The sequence below is a fragment of the Pongo abelii genome, chromosome 10 (genome assembly GCF_028885655.2).
Source record: "Pongo abelii isolate AG06213 chromosome 10, NHGRI_mPonAbe1-v2.0_pri, whole genome shotgun sequence".
Taxonomy (NCBI): Eukaryota; Metazoa; Chordata; class Mammalia; order Primates; family Hominidae; genus Pongo; species Pongo abelii.
The window spans coordinates 8,127,465-8,134,440 of NC_071995.2; positions in this window are offsets into that span (position 1 = coordinate 8,127,465).

Below are 6,976 nucleotides of genomic sequence, written 5' to 3' on the forward strand. Positions count from 1 at the left end.
GCTTGCAACCCTTTCAGTACTGGAGGTGGCGGGGTGGGTGAAGGAAGCTCGGTAAAGAGATAAAATTTTTCCCAATGGTGAATTGGAGAAAGTGCATCTTCCTTTAGGGTTTTGGTTGAGGGCCTAGAATTCAAATTGATACTGCTGGACGCGAGAAAACTAGATTACTGTTGCTTCCTTTGCTTTAATGAGGATATTGTTAAAATCTGATTTGATGACAACTCCCCTCCCCCATCTCACCCTTGTCTTCCAGGAAATGCTGAGCCAGAGGCCCCTTTAGTCACCACAGCAACTGAATTTAGTATCTAAAGGAAAAAGGATATCCCAAAGGGCAGTGCTGTCCAATAGAAATATAATATGAGCACGTCACATTATGGTTTCTAGTAGCCACATTAAAAATTTTAAAAGAAACAAGATAAATTTTTTTCATAATTATTTTATTTAACCCAATATATCCAAAACATTGTCATTTCAGCATGCATTCAATATAAAAATTATTAATAGTTTACTTTTTTGTACTAAGTCTTTGAAACATATTGTATATTTTAAATTTACAAGGCCGGACATGGTGGCTTATGCCTGTAATCCCAGCACTTTGGGAGGCCGAGACGGGCAGATCACCTGAGGTTGGGAGTTTGAGACCAGCCTGACCAACATGGAGAAACCCCGTCCCTACTAAAAATACAAAATTAGCTGGGCATGGTGGCACATGCCTGTAAACTCAGCTACTCGGGAGGCTGAGGCAGGAGAATCGTTTGAACCCAGGAAGCGGAGGCTGCGGTGAGCCGAGATTATGCCATTGCACTCCAGCCTGGGCAACAAGAACGAAACTCCGTCTCAAAAAAAAAATAAAAAATAAAAAACAAAAAATAAATTTACAAATTAAAGGGATATGTAGCCCTACGAAAACAACAAAGTTGTGTTTATCAGGAAAATATTTTAAATTGCATATCGAGCGTTGCATGCAGGCAAATTGCATATGGCCAAGCCTGGCTGCCTAGCCCAGTCGTACACCAGGATGGTTTTGATCTCTTGATCTCTTTTTTTTTTTTAGGAAGAGTCTTGCTCTGTCACCCAGGCTGGGGTACAGTGGCGCGATCTCGGCTCACTGCAAGCTCCACCTCCCGGGTTCACGCCATTCTCCTGTCTCAGCCTCCCGAGTAGCCGGGACTACAGGCGCCCGCCACCGTGCCCGGCTAATTTTTTGTATTTTTAGTAGAGACGGGGTTTCACCATGGTCTCGATCTCCTGACCTCATGATCCGCCCGCCTCGGCCTCCCAAAGTGCTGGGATTACAGGCGTGAGCCACCCCGCCCGGCGATCTCTTGATCTCGTGATCCGCCCACCTCAGCCTTCCAAAATGCTGGGATTGGCTGGGCGCAGTGGCTCATGCCTGTAATCCCAGCACTTTGGATGCCTGAGGCAGGCAGATCACCTGAGGTCAGGAGTTCGAAACCAGCCTGGCCAATGTGGTGAAACCCTGTCTCTATTAAAAATACAAAAATTAGCTGGGCGTGGAGGCGGGAGCCTGTAATCCCAGCTACTCGGGAGGCTGAGGCAGGAGAATCGTTTGAACCTGAGAGGCGGAGGTTGCCGTGAGCAATTGCACTCTAGCCTGGGTGACAAGAGGGAAACCCCATTTCCAAAAAAAAAAAGTGCTGGGATTATAGGCATGAGCCAGCTCGCCCAGCCCTGGCCATATATATTTTTAAAGGTTACAATTGGAATTCAGCTGAGTCTTGAGAATCTAAAAATGTGTTGACCTGGGCACAGTGGCTCACATCTATAATCCCAGCACTTTGGGAGGATGAGGTGGAAGGATCACTTGAGCCTAGGTGTTTGAGAACAGCCTGGGCAACACAGTGAGACCCCTTCTCTACAAAAAAAAAAAAAAAAAATTAGCTGGACGTAGTAATGGCAGGTGCCTATAGATCCAGCTACTTGGGAGGCTGAGGTGGGAGGATCACTTGAGTCCAGGAAGTAGAAGCTGCAGTGAGCTATGCAGCCTGGGCAACAGAGTGAGATCCTGCCTCAAAAAAGAAAAAAAAAAAGTGTGTTGAACATATTGAGACAAGTGTTCCTTGAGCAAATGGCACCTAGGAGGAACCTGATGCTCAAAAACCAGTTCTGGACTGGGCTGGCCCCGAAAGCAACAGGAATGTCCAAGCTTAGATAGTCCTTCACCCTGGCCGCTAGAGAGGAGTTGTAAGGTAAATCTCAATCCTAGAATCTAAATCTGCAGAATGTAAATCTCAATCCTAGTTTCATGCAGCTTTGTGGGATGGATGCTTGCTAGTATGATAACCAAGTGGAAAACAAACATAAAATCTAAAGTCAGGGAACACAAGGCTTTAAACGCATTGAGGTAAAGTCAGGGAAAACTCTTTCATAAAACAATGTAAGTGGCATTTCAAGACACACTAAAAAGCTAGTAACTGTGCCAGGCGAGGTGGCTCACACCTGTAATCCCAGCATTTTGGGAGGCCAAGGCGGGCGGATCACCTGAGGTCAGGAGTTCGAGACCAGCCTGGCCAACATGGTGAAACCCTGTCTCTACTAAAAATACTAAAAAATTAGCCGGGTGTGGAGGTGGGTGCCTGTAATCCAAGCTACTCAGGAGGCTGAGGCAGGAGAATCGCTTGAACCTGGGAGGCGGAGGTTGCAGTGAGCCGAGATTGCGCCACTGCACTCCACCCTTGGCAACAAGAGCAAAAACTCCATCAAAAAAAAAACAAAAACAAGGCCGGGCATGGTGGCTCATGCCTGTAATCCCAGCACTTTGGGAGGCCGAGGTGGGTGGATCACGAGGTCAGGAAATCGAGACCATCCTGGCTAACACGGTGAAACCCTGTCTCTACTAAAAATACAAAAAAATTAGCCGGGCGTAGTGGCGGGTGCCTGTAGTCCCAGCTATTCGGGAGGCTGAGGCAGGAGAATGGCGTGAACCCGGGAGGCAGAGCTTGCAGTGAGCTGAGATTGCGCCATTGCACTCCAGCCTGGGCGACACAGTGAGACTCCATCTCAAAAAAACAAAAACAAAAACAGAAACAAAAGAGATAGTAACTGCTGTAAAACATTGCTTGCATCTGTAATATTCCTCATAAAGAACAACTTTTGTTAAACCAACTTTTTAATCTTCCTTTATTAGGTTAGTGTAGGCAGAGTTCACTTTGAATTTGAAAACACTGTAGAAAATAAGTCCTCAGGGTGAAGAAAGAAAGAATTTGAGAAATGTTGATTTTCCTGTCTATAGTGGGTTTAAACCATCCATCTGTCACTCCTGTTGGCCCTGAAGGGCCTAATCCCAGCTCCCAGGCCCTTACCACTTTCAGAAGGGTCTTCTCTCCTCCTCCCTCTCCCTTTTTCAAAAATGAATCCGTTCCACATCAGTGTTAGATGAATTATCCTAAATCAAAATTTGAATTGTATCAATTTCCTACTCAAATACCTTCAATGATTATTGAATAAAGCCTAGACCAGTACTGTCCAATATAAATATAATGTAAACCACATATGTCACTTAAAATTTTTCTTCTGGGCATGGGGTCTCATACCTGTTGTAATCCCAGCATTTTGGGAGGCTGAGGCGGGCAGATCACTTGAGGTCAGAAGTTCAATACCAGCCTGGCCAACATCGCAAAAGCCCATCTCTATGAAAAATACAAAAATTCAGCCAGATGTGTGCTACGCACCTGTAACCCCAGCTACTTGGGAAGCTGAGGCATCAGAATCACTTGAACCCAGGAGGCAGACGTTGCAGTGAGCCAAGACAGTGCCACTGCACTCCAGCCTGGGTGACAGAGTGAGACACTGAGTCAAAAAAAAAAAAAAAAATGTCAGTAGCCACATTAAGAAAATAAAAAGAAACACATTATTAATTTTAATATTATCCTTTATATACCCTAATATACCCCCAAACTCTCATTTCAGCATTAAATTAATATATATAATTATCAATGAGATATATCTTGACTCTTCAGCATGATCTCAACTTAGGATGCCAGGCTTAGAATATACTTAAAATATACACCCAAGAAAAAAAAATTGGAAGTATACCTACCCTTTGCCCCAGCCAATCTAACTATTTGTCAGTTTTCAAACAGGCCCCTTTCCCTGCCTCATAGTTTTTACTTTGTCTTACTTTGCCTTAAAAAATAAATCCCTTTCATTCCTGCTCATACAAATCTTTCCCATCCTTTATGGGTCAATTCTAATGCAAGATCCTTCTGGCCAAAGGACATACATTTGAAGATTATGCATATCTTTTTTTTTTTTTTTTGAGACAGTCTCACTGTATTGCCCAGGCTAAAGTGCAGTGGCGTGATCTCGGCTCACTGCAACCTCTGCCTTGTGGGATCAAGCGATTCTTCTGTCTCAGCCTCCCAACTAGCTGGGATTATAGGCATGTGGCACCACACCCAGCCAATTTTTGTAGAGAGGGGGTTTTAACATGTTGGCCAGGCTGGTCTCAAACTCCTGACCTCAGGTGATCCACCTACCTTGGCCTCCCAAAGTGCTAGGATTACAGGTGTGAGCCACCGTGCCCAGCCAAAGATCATGCATGTCTTATAATACTATATTTTATCTTGAATTTTAGGTATGTAGGTTGGAACTCCATGGGAGCATGATCTGGCTTAGTTGTTTTGAGCAGGCCTAGAATAGAATGGAAACCCACTACATGCTAGTTGAATCAATGAATGGTTGTATGTAGAAGTTGTAGAAGTATGTGGAAGTTGGAGGGTAGTAAAAAACCTGATGAAGACCTTCAAGACCTTCAAGTGTTTTTTTTTGAGACGGAGTCTCACTCTGTCACCCAGGCTGGAGTGCAGTGGCACGATCTCGGCTCACTGCAACCTCCACCTCCCAGGTTCATGTCATTCTCCTGCCTCAGCCTCCCAAGTAGCTGGGATTACAGGTGCCCACCAGCACGCCTGGCTGATTTTTTGTATTTTTTTAGTAGAGAAGGGGTTTCACCGTGTTAGCCAGGATGGTCTCAATCTCCTCACCTCGTGATCTGCCCGCCTCGGCCTCCCAAAGTGCTGGGGTTACAGGCATGAGTCACCGCGCCGGCCCACCTTCAAATTTTAAATGAAACATCATCTCTTCCAGGAACTTCATCCCTCACAACCTGTTTCTATGTCTATTAATTTTTTCTTTTTTTTTTTTTGAGATGGAGTTTTGCTCTTGTTGCCTAGGCTGGAGTGCAATGGCACACTCACTGCAACCTCCCCATCCCGGGTTCAAGTGATTCTCCTGCCTCAGCCCTGCAAGTAGCTGGGATTACAGCCTCCTACCACCACACTCAGCTGATTTTTTTGTATTTTTAGTAGAGATGGGGTTTTGCCATGTTGGCCAGGCTCTCAAACTCCTGACCTCACGTGATCTGCCCGCCTCAGCTTCCCAAAGTGTTGGGATTACAGGCGTGAGCCACAGTGCCTGGCCAGCGTCTTTTAATTTTCTTCTTCTTTTTAATTTAAGAGACAGCATCTAGCTATGTTACCCCAGGCTGGACTATAACTCCTGGGCTCAAGCGATCCTCCTGGTAGGTGGGACTACAGGCACACTCCATGCTCCTCAGAGTCTCACCTTAATTGTCTTCTTCATCACCCTAATTCACATGTCAATCCCTTAAAAGCAGGGATTTTGTGTCTTCTTTGTATTCACAGGCACTTCACATAGTCTTGGACATATGCATGAATGAACCGTTGACTGAATGACATGTCGGCCTAAAGAAAGAAACTGAGGCAAAATTAATATAGGTAGGGGTGTATTTGGGCCAAGGTTGAGGACTGTATCCTAGAAATCACTAGGAAGTGCTGCAGAGAACAAAGGAGAACCTTGAGATTTTAAAGAAAAAAGGATTAATCAGGAAAAGGGTGAAAACAAAAGTTGTTTTTCAGGAATTCTCCCGGGTTTACAGAAATAATATTGGTTGGCCAGGCTCTGTGGCTCACGCCTGTAATCCTAGCACTTTGGGAGGCCGAGGCAGGCGGATCACCTGAGGTCAAGAGTTTAAGACCAGGCCAGGCGCGGTGACTTACGCCTGTAATCCCAACACTTTGGGAGGCTGAGGTGGGCAGATCACCTGAGGTCAAGAGTTTAAGACCAGCCTGGCCAACATGGTGAAACTCTCTCTCTACTAAAAATACAAAAATTAGTTAGACACGGTGGCGCGTGCCTGTAGTCCCAGCTACTCGGGAGGCTGAGGCAGGACAATAGCTTGAAACCAGGAGACGGAGGTTGCAGTGAGCCGAGATCACGCCACTGCACTCCAGCCTGGCAACAGAGTGAGACTCTGTCTCAAAAAAAAAAAAAAAACACCTTGATCAGTGATTGGTTATACCTAGTTGAACTATAGGATATGGTTATGGTGTCCAATGTACTGTATCATTCAATTAATTTTTTTTTCTTCTAGACGGGATCTTTCTATTATCACCCCAATCTCAAGTGATCCTCCTACCTTAGTCTCCTGAGTAGCTGGGATTACAGGCATGCACCACCATGCCCATGTTAATTTATAGCTGTTGATGCTGACACTCAATCTAGAGTTCATATAGAAGGCCACTTCAAAATAATTACTTGGCTCAAGCGGGGATGGGAAGTGACTGCAGTCTTATTTCAATGCCTCTCTGGACCTGGTAATTTAAAGGGGATTCAGATTCCTCAGATAAAAAACTTCATTGTTGGCCAGGCACAGTGGCTCACACCTGTAATCCCAGCACTTTGGGAGGCCAAGGTGGGCGGATCACCTGTCAGGAGTTGGAGACCAGCCTGGCCAACATGGGGAAACCCCGTCTCTACTCAAAATAGAAAAATAAGCTGGGCGTGGTGACGCGTGCCTGTAATTCCAGCTATTTGGGAGACTGAAGCAGGGGAATCGCTGGAACCTGGGAGGCAGAGGTTGCAGTGAGCCTAAATCGCGCCACTGCACTCCAGCCTGGGCAACAGAGCAAGACTCCCTCTCAAAAAAATAAAA